Here is a 12,117-nt window from a genome sequence, read left to right as displayed (position 1 = left end):
AAGAAGCCTCTAGCCCAGTGGTTCTCAACCATCCTAATACCGTGAACCTTTAAAACAGTTCCTCATGTTGTGGTGACCCCCCAACCATAACATTATTTTCGTTGCTACTTCATCACTGTCATTTTGCTACGCTTATGAATCAGAGACCCATGTGAAAGGGTCGTTCAATCCCCAAAGGGGTAGCGACCCCCAGGTTGAGAATCGCTGCTCTAGCCTAACATCTAACCCATGACTTGGGGCTTGCCATTGTAGAAAAATGTGTGAGCTGTATTCACAATATAAATCTCTCTCTCTCTCTCTCTATCTGGCTATCTATCTATCAATGGTTTTGCTTTTCTAGAGGACTCAGCCTAACATAGTACACACACACACACACACACACACACACACACAAGCATACTGCATTTTTGTATTGTAGTAAATATATATGTAACAAATTGCTTGCCTTTTAAACATTATTCATATGTATGATTTAGTGCTAATACTTTTTGGTGGGAGAGAGGCAATTCCTTTTTTATATATAAATCATTGTATTGGGGCTCATACAACTCTTATCACAATCCATGCACACATCCATTGTGTCAAGCACATTTGTACATTTGTTACCCTCATCATTCTTAAAACATTTGATTCTTACTTGAGTCCTTGGTGTCAGCTCCTCATTTTCTGCCCCTCCCTCTCCCACCACACCTCCCTCACGACCCCTTAATAATTTATAAATAATTATTCTTTTTTCTTTTTTTTTCCTTTGGAGAGTGCAAACACAGTCCCCCACTACCACAAATTATGCAGTCGAGTTTCCCACATTGGGGGAAATCGCAGGGGTCAGCACATTCGGAATGCAATGGATCAGCCTCGTGATCCTGGTATCTCCCCTGCCAGGTAAGTATAAATTATTATTATTTTACCACGTCTGATGTCTCCCTTCACCCACTTTTCTGTTGTCCACCCCCATGGGAGGGGGTTATATGTAGATCACTGTGATCGGTTCCCTCTTTCTCCCCTACCTTCTCCCTATCCTCCCGATATCTCTACTCTCATTATTGGTCCTGGATTCCCTGTGTTTCCAGTTCCTATCTGTACCAGTGTACATCCTCTGGTCTAGCTGGATTTGTAAGGTAAAATTGGGATCATGATAGTGGGGGTGAATGGGGGGGCAGGCGGGCTGGAAGGAAGCATGAAAGAACTAGAGGAAAGTTGCATGTTTCATAGGTGCTATATTGCACCCTGACTGTCTCATCTCCTCCCCAAAACTCTTCTGTAAGGGGATGTCCAATTGTCTACAGATGGGATTTGGATTTCCACTCTGCACTCTCCCTCATTCACAGTGATATGTTTTTTTGTTCTTTGATGCTTGGTACCTGATCCTATCGATACCTTGTGATCCAACAGGCTGGTGTGTTCTTCCATGTGGGCTTTCTTGCTTCTCAGTTAGATGACTGCTTGTTTATCTTCAAGCCTTTAAGACCCTAGATGCTATATTTTTTGATAGCTGGGCACCATCAGCTTTATTCACCACCTGCTTATGCACCTGCTTTGTCTTCGCGATTGTGTCGGGAAGGTGAGCATTATGGAATGCCATTTTAATAGAACAAAGTGTTCTTGCATTGAGGGAGTACTTAAGTAGAGGTCCAATGTCCATCTGCTGCCTTAATACTAAACCTGTAAATATATGCACATAGATCTATTTCCCTATCATCACATATAAGTATATTTACATATGTACATGCCTGTATTTTGGCCTCTATAAATGCCCTTTGCCTCCTAGTTTCTTCCTCTATTTCCTTTTATTTTCCTCTTGTCCCACTGTCATGCTCAGCCTTCATTTGGGGTTCAGTAATTTCTCTCAGTTACATTGCCCTCGATCAAACCCTACCAGACCTCCTACATCCTCCTCACCATTGATTTTAGATCACTTGTTGTCCCCTTGTCCATGGGTTTTTAGCACCCACTTCCTTTCCCCTGCCACCCACTCTGCCATGTTCCCCTGGAACTGTTGGTCCCATTATTTTCTCTTCCAGATTGTTTATCCCACCTATCTTATCTAGATAGACCTGCAGAGATAATGATATGCACAAAAACAAGACAGAGCAAAACAAACCAACAAAAGAAAAGAAAAAACAACAAAATCAATGACCGAAAAAGAAAAGCCTGTAAATAGTTCAAGGTCTATTTGTTGACCTTTAGGAATATTTTCTGGTTGAGTCTGATGTGGTGCCAAGCCCTAGCCACAAAGTCTATTTTTGATATTCCCTGGGGACTTCCTTGCTCTGCTCCCCTTGCTGTTCCGTTACACACTCTTAGTGTTTTCCTCGGTGTGGTGGGGTCTGATTGGGCACAATTCCCACACTGTGTCTCCAGTGTTGTGTCCTGTAGGGCTATGGGTCAGTGAGGGACGTTGTGTCTCATAGTGAGGCTGCCATATGGTCCTCTCTGTGCATTGGCTGCTCTGAGGGCAATATCATGCTCAGGGTTTGGTGGGCCAGGATGTGTTCCACCCTCTCTGCCTCCCCCTTCATTTGCTCCCGTGTGCTCTGATCAGACATGTTCCTCTTCCTGAGCTGTAGCTTCAGTGCTGTGCTCTGAAGTGAATTCTTCTGCAAAGAGGAGAAGCTGTCACATAGTTGGAATTGGGGCCGGCCCCTCAGATTGGGGGAGAAGCAATTCTGAACACCATCCTGAAGGTCAGAATGATCACTGAATCTAAGTGGCTGGGTTGGTGGGGCCTGAGATTCAGAACACAGTGCCCCCCATTGGGCACAGACTGTGGGCTCAGGAGGGAGGGGCATTTTGGTTCAGCAGAGAAAGGAGCCTATGGTCTCTGTCCCCATGGAAGCTGATAACAGGGCAAATGAGGACTGGTCACAGTATCTATTCCTCACTGCCTATTCGGCGGGGCTGACAGCATGGAGGCTTTCGGCATTCCCTAGAACAACCCGGGCACAATCAGTGTTGCCCTTGTCTGTCCAGTGAGGAGACAAAGGAACTTTTAAAAGATAAGACAAATCCTCAGAGAAGTTCAACTTGACAGGGGTCAGGGTTCAAGTCCAGACCTGCTCCTTGTCCTCCTCTGGGCTTTGCAGAAACCCAGCAGCGGCGAGCGTGGCCCTTCTCACCTTGGGCCCGGCTGGCTTTGCCTTGGTGGGATTATGACAGGAGTCCCCGTTGGAGTCGGCGCTTCCACCTGCTGCCATCTGTTCCCCGCACAGTGGCCCGTGAGCTCTTAACATTCAAGTCAGACCCCGGCTCTGCTCAGAAACTCCCAGTGGCTTCCTTCCATGCTCAGAGAAAAAAGCCAGAGAACCTCCTGTGACCTACATGGCCTTACATACCCCCTTCTTCCTAGAGCAGTCCTGATGGCACAGTGGTTAAAGCGCGTGGCTGCTAACCCCAAAGGTCAGGGGTTCAAGCCCACCATGGACTCTGTGAGAGAAAGACATGACAGCCTGCTTCCGTGGAGATAGCTGCCTTGTGGTTCCTTAAATCACTGGAAACGGAAACACCCTATGAGCTTACACCCGCTCTACGTGGTATAGATGCCAGAGAAAGAAGAACCACAGCTTGAATAGATAAACGAGCGCCCATGTTCGCCGTGGCACTCTTTAAAAGAGCAAAGAGATGAAACCATCTGAGCGCGTATCAGTGGCAGGATGGACACACGAACTCTGGCGCACGCACTCAATGGATTGCTAAGTATTCATTACTAAATGCTAATGAATAATGATGAATCTATGAGAACCCTCCAAACATGGCTGAACCTAGGGGACATTATGCAGAGTGAAATGACTTACCAAGGTCAAGTACTGTATGAGACCACAACTATAAAAAAATAACACCAAAAGAAACATCATTTCCTGGTCCCCAGAGGTGGAGGGGGAAGGGAAAATAAATGACCAGTCAGAGTAGACCCTGTTAATTTGGGTGAAAGTAAAACACCCACTGGCATCTAGTCCATCCTGAGTCATAGCAACCCGAGTGGACAGGGCGGAACGGCTCCACTGGGTTTCTGAGATGGTGAATCTTCGCGGGGGCAGACAACCTCAGCCTCATTTTTTCCCACCGAGTGGCTAGTAGATTTGAACAGCCAACCTTGAAATTAGCTGCCCAACACTTAAACCACTAGGCTACGCCCCCAGGACTCATGCAATTGGGCACAGGGGAAGGCAATATATAATCAGAGAGCATCAGCAAAGAATGATGGAGGCAGGGAAAGACACTGGGAGGTTTGCAAGAGTTAAAATCAACAGAGGTAAAAACTATTATTTATAACATGACCGTGCAGGGATGGTGATCTAGAGGTAGATACATGAGAGTTGTGTACACTGAACAGTTGTGGAGGGAGAGTTGGAATGTACTCCCTTATATGTACATGTATGTATATATGAATATGTATGTGTATATGTATATAAGCTTGAGAGTTGATATTTGTACATGAGTATTTCCTCTTTTGCTGCCAACATCTCCATGAATGTGGTGGCGCTCGCAGTGGGCAAAGTTATGAAAGCTTCCTAGATAATAACCAAATATTTTGAAGGAATGAGTCATCACCGGGCCTGGGGGGGGGTCAGGATTATAGTCTCAGGGGACATCAAGGTCACTTGGCGTCACCTGGCCCTCAAAGACAATGTTCGGTGTCCTATTATGGTGGAGTAGCAACTTGGATCTTCAAAGCTCATGGATGGTCCTATAAGGTGCAACTAGCGGTCTCTCCCTGTCCAGAGGAAAGAAGAGCAAAAGAAACGGAAGACTCAGGGAAACAGCCCCACAGGCTAATAGAGCACAGGAAACGTCGGTCTCCGTGGCTCGGAGACCAGAGGAACTAGATGGTGCCTGGCTGCCGGTACCGACTCTTCTGAAAGAATCACATTAGATCACCCCAGCCAGTCCTGGGGCTTTGGGGCTCGGTTCAAGGGGACTCCTTCTGGGACATGGGGTACAGTGAATGGTATGACCCTTTGCTGGGCATGCCTACACAGTAGGGTATGCTGGGCCCCTCTAGGGTTTCCCGTATGGGCTCCAATAAATTTCTTCCCTTTTGCTTAAAAAAAAAAAGAATCACATTAGAAGGTCTTGGATTGAATGGAGAAAAATATAGAGGTATGCTGAAAAATCATAAAGAAGACCAGGCTTACTGGTCAGGTAGAGAATGGTGGGATTCCTGAGAGAAGGACCCTTGGTTTCACTCCAGCCTGGAAATGAACTCACCCTCATGACTCAATTTTTGGCCAAACAGGAGGCAAGTCTCTAGGGAGGTGTGCACTCCTTGGATTAATTACCCCCTTGAGACCCAAAGGGCAGCACTGACCCGCGGGCAGCCTTCCGCAGGGTGAGGAGAGAAGGGGACACAGGGAGGCAGTGGGATCAGTGATGGTACCGTGTGAGGAGTGTAGTCAATGACAGGGCATGCATACGAACTGCTGAACGGAAATCTGATCTGCTCTGTAAGCCCGCACCCATTTCACAATAAAAAGGAGAAAGGAAAAATAAGACGGCCGCCTTGGCAACACACGAGGGCAGCTCCACTCTGCCCTACAGGGTCCCGTGAGGCGGAAACGACTCCAAGGCATTGGAGGAAGGCCCCCGAGGAGATGGGTGGACGCCGTGGCTGCAGCAATGGGCTCAGGCATGTGAACAATTGTGAGGAGGGCGCAGGGCCGGGCAGGGCTTCCTTCTGCTGTGCAGGGGGTCGCTGTGGGTCAGGACCGACTTGATGATCCTAACCCCAGCGACAATTACGTCCCTCTTCTTGCTGTTCTCTGAACAAGCCACGCAGCTTCTGCCTCGCAGCCTTGGCACCCGCAGGACCCACTGCCTGGAACGCTTCTCTCTCAGAACCTGTCTGGCCAGCTCTTTCCAGTCCTGTGACCTTTGTGTAGATGAAACCTTCTTGGTCTGCACTTGGACTTGCCTGAGTCCTGGTGCTTAGCGGTAGCCACTCCCACCCTTGACTCATCTCCCCCGCACGTGCCACCATCCTACTCTGCACAGTCCCCCTGTGCACGAACCAATTGTCCCCCACGGCGCCACGTCAGCCCCCTGCCTGCTCTGTTTACTGCTGTGCCACCAACACCCGGTAAGTGCTGGTTAGCAGCATGCCCACTGAATGCGTGGAGATGGAGGATGGAGAAGGCAGGCCCCTCTCAGAGCTTTCCACTCGCCTTGCACCAATCAACGGGCACAATGTTGAGCTGAAACAAACCAAGTCTACAGAGGCGGAGGCTGGGACAGGGACGCCGCCTCTCGCCCTCCTGGTGATGTCTGTCCTCATCCAGCATCAGCCACTCCGCTCTCAGTCCAAGGCGGAGGCTTCTTCCCGAGACCCTGGCTTGTGTCCTTGGTCTCCTCATCCAGGGCCGGGGTCCTTGGATTCCAGGCTCCTGTGAACAGTCGCCCAGGCTTTCCCACAGCTGGTGGTGCTCAAGGATCCCCTCAGCGCAGCGAGGCCGGGGAGTGAGTTGGGAATGGAGGGGTGAAGACAGAGGTCGCAGAAGGTGTGTGTGTGTGTGTGTGTGTGTGTGTGTGTGTGTGCGTGCATGTGCGTGCGTGCATGTGTGTGTATGGTGGTGGTGGCAGAGGGCCTAGTGGTGGTGGTGATATAACAGGATTCGAAGGTGTGGTTCCCAACTTCTAAACTTATTATCAAACTGGTATCTTACAGGGGTGGGTGGGGAGGAGTGGGTGGGGTGGTATCCCTTTCCTCATCCTATGGACCCATTGTCAGCGACCCCTGACCTTGTCAGTTACATAGCTGGAACCAGAGCTTGTTCACATTCTGACTCCATGCGAGTTTAGAGATGGTCCGCTCCACACTAAAGCTCAGTCTCTCCTGCCCAGTGGAGACAAAAGTCCTAATTTATGACCCTCCCTTGAAGTTCAAATACAATTCCCAATAAAGACACTGGGTTTGGAGAGCCTCATCTCTTCCGTGAGAAGTTACTTTTTGTATTATTGATTTCCTCGTTCCTTTAGGGGTCGCTGTAGCCTTGGTGACCCCCTCACAGGTCACTGGAGCACAGGTGAGCCCCTCCCAGGTCACTGCAGCACCGTCATGGTCACCGTCACAGTTGTGCTGATGGGGACACCTCAGTGAACATTGTCTTCCTCCTCTGCTGGTGGCTTCCTGGCCGGTTGCCATTGGCAATTCTGATCTCAGCAGGGCAGAGCATGATCTTTCCTTCCTGAGGTCAGCCTCAGCTGGGTCTTTCCAGAACCATCAGGGAGGTGGCTTTGAGCAGAATGCTCTTGGGAGAGATGCCATTGTCATATAAATGAGAGGGGCGCCCTGGGACTCTCCAGACAGAAGCAGAGGGGAGAGGGGCTGAGGACCTGTTACCCCTAAACAACATCCCTGCAGGGTTCCCAGAAGCCCTTGGTTTATCAGGAGGACCCATGTGCGTGGAACACCCACATGCTCACACACTCATCTCTGCGTCCAGTCCAGAGGTATTTAGTGAACCCCTGCTGCATGCCAGGGCGACCCCACTAACTGAGCACCTAGGTCCCCCTCACTCCCACAGAAGCCTGATTCCCTCGCTGCTGGCCTGAAAGCCACAGCCCTGCTCAGAGGCAAGCAGACCCCCTTACAGATGCCGCCCCCCATCTTACAGAAGAAGTTCCAATTCCACAATGCCCCCCAATATCTAGCTCCTATTCTCTCCACTTTGTTTAGAGCAATCCTTTTTCGGTGGGCTGCTAATCCAGCAGTTCGAAATCCAGCCGGTCCAAGGGAGAACAATGAGGCTTTCCCCTCTCACAAACAGTTACAGGCTCAGAAAGCCCCGGGGCTCGGCTCTGCTCTGTCCCCTAGGGCTGCTGGGAGTCCGAGTGGACATGATGGCAGTGGGCTTGCTTTTGTGTGGTGACAGCACACAGCTTCCAGCATGGTCCCTGGAATCTGCCATTTATGGACTCAACATACTTCCAGTTTTACTTTTCATGTCACGTCCCGCACAGTAATGGGGAAGTCAGGAAGCAGGTACATCAAAGACCAGGTGGGGGCGTGAAGTGATGGAGGCCGGCCTGGCGTGCCGAAGGAGCTCAGAGGAAATAACCGGGCTCAGCACAGACATGGGTGGTGGTGGTGGTGGTGGTAAGGTCCTGGAGGAAGAATATCTTAAAGGATGAGGGAAAAATCATGTGGTGGTGATGGTGGTGGTGGTGAGGTGCCATCCACGGGGGCACTGAGCCAGGGCGATCCTAAGCACGACAGAGCAGAACATTGCATGATCCTACACCATCCTCACAATTGTTCTATGCCTGAGCCCATTGATGCAGCCACCATGTCAACCCACCTCCTCAAGGGTCTTCCTCTTTTCCCTCACCCCTCCACTTTGGTACCGCCTGATGTCCTTCTCCAGGGACTGGTCTCTCCGGACAGCATGTTCACGGGATGAAAGGTGAAGTCTTGCAATGCGTGCCTCTAAGGGGCGCGCTGGCTTCCCTTCGAACACACATCGGTTTGTCCTGTTAGCGGTCCATGGTACTTTCGATATTCTTCTCCAGCACCACAGTTCAACATGCATCGCTTCTTCTTGGGTCTTCTTTATTCAACGTCCAACTGTCACAAGCATGTGAGGCAATGGAGAATACCATGGCTTGGGTCAGGCACACCTCAGTCCTCAAAGTAACATCCTTGCTCTCCCAATCCTCTAAAGAGGTCTGTGCAGCAGATTGACCTAATACAACTTGTCTTTTGATCTCTTGACTGTTGCTTCCATGAGCACGGATTGTGGATCCAAGTAAGACAAAATCCTTGACAACATCAACCTTTTCTCTGTTTATCGTGATGTTACCTACTGGTCCAGTTGTGAGGAGTGTGGTCTTCCTTACATTGAGTTGTCATCCACACTGAAGGCTGAAATCTTGATCTTCTTCAGCAAGTGCTTCAAGTCCTCCTCACTTTCAGCAACCAAGATTGTGCCATCTGCGTACTGCAGGTTGTTAATAAGCCTTCCTCCAATCCCGATGCCGCACTCTTTATAGAATCCAGCTTCGCTGATGCTTTGCTCAGCATACAGATCGAACAAGTATGGTGAGAGGGTACAAGCCTGATGCACATCTTTCCAGAATTTAAACCATGCAGTGTTCCCTTGTTCCATTCACACAACTACCTCTTGATCCATGTGCAAGTTATGAATGAGCACCGTGAAGTGTTCTAGAATTCCCATTCTTCCCAAAGTTATTCCCAGTTTATATGGTCCTCACCATCGAATGCCACGACATAGTCAATGAGACACAAGTAAATTCCTTTCTCCTATTCTCTGCTTTGAGCCAAGATCCATTCGACATCAACAATGATATCTGTGGCAGGGACATAATCTCCTGTCAACCTGTGAAGGGGTGGAGTTTAGCTGGCCGATCGGGTCGCAGTTTGATGACCTCATTTGAAGGTGCTAAGGCGATAAATAGCTCACTGGAGGCCAGATACACACAGACTCTCTGCTTCGTCTCCCTGCGACACATTCCTGTTTTCAAGCTAGAGAGAGCTACCCTGATTCAGCCAGAGTCCAGAGCTGGAGGAGCCACCTGGAGACTCATGCCAGTGCTGAGATACTTCAACCACCACTGGATCCACAACACTTTCCACCCACTGGCCTGCGATCTTCCTGCATTCAGCATCATTGCATGTGTTGTGTGAGTCTGAAGAGGAAATTATAGACTGGTATCAGACATATGGGGTAATATTAGATTTATGGACTTGATCTGGACTGGGCTGGAATGTTTTCTTGATATACAATTACTATTTGATCTAAAACTCTCTTACACGCGTATGAGACTCCCTAGATTTGTTTCTATCTCAGACTAACACAATATCCCTCATTCCATGTCCTCTTCTGAATCTGGCCTGAACTTCTGGCAGTTCCCTGTCAATGTGCTGCTGCATCCATTGTTGGATGATCTTCAGCAAAATTTTACTTGTGTGCGATATCAATGACATCATTCTATAGTTTGAGCGCTCTGTTGGGTCACCTTTCTTTGAAAGGGGCACAAATATGGATCTCTTCCAGTCAGTTGGCCAAATAGCTGTCTTCCAAATTTCCTGGCATAGATGAACAAGTGAGTGATTCCAGTGCGTCTTCAGCTTCCTGAAACATTTCAGTGGCGATTCCGTCAATTCCCGGAGCCTTGTTTCTGACTAATGCGTTCAGTGCAGTTTGAACTTCTTCCATCAGCACCATGGCTTCTTGCTCATTTGCTACCTCCTGAAATGGTGGGTGGTCGAGTAGTTCTTTTTGGTACAGCGACTCTGTGTGTTCTTTCCATCTTCTTTGATGCTTCCTGAAATACACTCCTGGGAAGGGGCTTCCCTTCTGACCTTGCAGGGTTGAGTATTCTGAGCGTGTTCCTCTTTGTTCTTACTGTTTACTATTGTTTAGTTGAAAGCTGAGCCACCAGGTGAGTTCAATCGCAGGTAAGGGCCATTGTTTTGGGGATTTTATATATGTTTATCAGACCAGTAAGTCTGGTGTGTTTTTAAAACATTTTGAATTTTTTCCCATATTTCTCTCCCACATTCTCCTGGACCTTCTCTTGTGATCCCTTTCAGAGCGGTCAGTAGCGGGAGCCTGGCACCATTTTCTTCTGGTCTCTGACTGAAGTTCATGTGGTGCATTCATCCTTTGGACTAAATTTTTCCATGTGCCCTTGATTGTCTTCGTTCTTCTTTGCTATGGCTGGGGGAGAGATCAGTAAGAGTGCCTTAGATGGCTATTCACTAGTGTTCAAGACCCAAGTGACCGCACACGAAAATAGGATGTAGACGGCAACGAATGTATAAGGGTGCTTTACTCAATTGATGTATGTATGGATTGTGATAAGAGTTTTATGAGCCCCAATAAAATGATTTATTATTAAAATCTCAAAAAAAGATAGGATGTAGAACATAGTCCTTGTGGGCTATGTTTACACCCATTGACCTTGATGTTCCCAAGACTATGGTCCTGAGCCTCCAGGCCCAGTGATTCATTCCCTCAAGGTGTTTAGTTATGCTGAAGAAGTTTTCATTGCTTTGTTCCTTATAGTCTGTATTTTGTTGTTGTTGTTGCAGATCTAATGTATTCTTAAAGCAGGTTTTCTCCATGGCCGAAGGGATTATTCTCTACTCTTGTTGTTGTTGTTAGATGCTTCAAGTTGGTCCTCACCTATAGAAACCCTGTGCACAGCAGAATGAAGCACCGCTCGGTCCGCAAGCCCTCTCATAACTGTTCCTATGCTTCAGCCCATTGTTGCAGCCACTGTGTTAAGCCAGCTTGTTGAGAACCATATATATATATATAATCCCTGGTAGTTTACTGGGCTATGAATTGGTCTTCTCACTGGAAGATCAACAACATGCTTCTTGGTGGGAGAAGGCTTTCTACACCCTTAAAGATTTACAGTCTTGGAAACCCATAGGGGCAGGTCTACTCTGTCCTGTAGGGTCCCTATGAGTTGGAATCCGCTTGATGGCAGTGAGTGTGTGAGATGGAAATATCTGCTGTCAGCCTCTGTGTCTCCGTGGGTGTGGTCTCCTTCGCCTTTCCACATGCACCCAGCCTGGCGGTCTGTGTCCACTCCTGGTTATTGTTACTACTGCTCTTGCAGAGCTGTGCAGGTCATAGTATTTTCCTGTGTAGGAAATGGGACGTGCCTTTCTTGCCTTTGACTCTTGTGCTCTGTAGATGAATGACTGGTTTTCTGGAAATAGATCGCGAGGACTTTCTTCTGCCATACCTCTGGGATCTTGCAGTTAACAGCAAAGCATGTTAACCATTTGCACCACCCAGTGACTCCAGAAACCAGGTACCATCAATTCTATTCAACTCACAATGATCCCAGGTGAGTCGGAGTAGATTGTGCTCCAGAGGGTCTTTAGGATCTGGATTTTTAGAAGTGGACCCCAGATCTTTCTTCTAAAGTGGTTCTGGATGCCTTGAACCTCTAATCATTAGACAAGCAGCCAATCTTGTTAAGCATTTGTAGAGATCAGGATGATGAGGATGGAGCTAGCGCAGGAATTTGAGAAGTAGCAGCAAGAAAATCAGAGGCATGTGGGGTCCTGATGCTAAGTTCCAAGAATGTCCCACTGGGTCCAATCCTGATGATAGGACACGTCGGATGAAGTCCCTAAAGACACTC

General features: G+C 48.4%; 1 pseudogene; it reads right to left on the bottom strand.

Moving 5' to 3' along the window:
* Positions 1-748: 748 nt before the first annotated feature.
* Positions 749-890, bottom strand: LOC142426913 (U1 spliceosomal RNA; annotated as a pseudogene).
* Between the last annotated feature and the right edge of the window lie 11,227 nt (positions 891-12,117).

The sequence above is a fragment of the Tenrec ecaudatus genome, chromosome 14, assembly GCF_050624435.1.
Source record: "Tenrec ecaudatus isolate mTenEca1 chromosome 14, mTenEca1.hap1, whole genome shotgun sequence".
Taxonomy (NCBI): Eukaryota; Metazoa; Chordata; class Mammalia; order Afrosoricida; family Tenrecidae; genus Tenrec; species Tenrec ecaudatus.
Note: the sequence above shows the minus strand (reverse complement) of the source record. Positions and strands in the feature narration are given on the sequence as shown.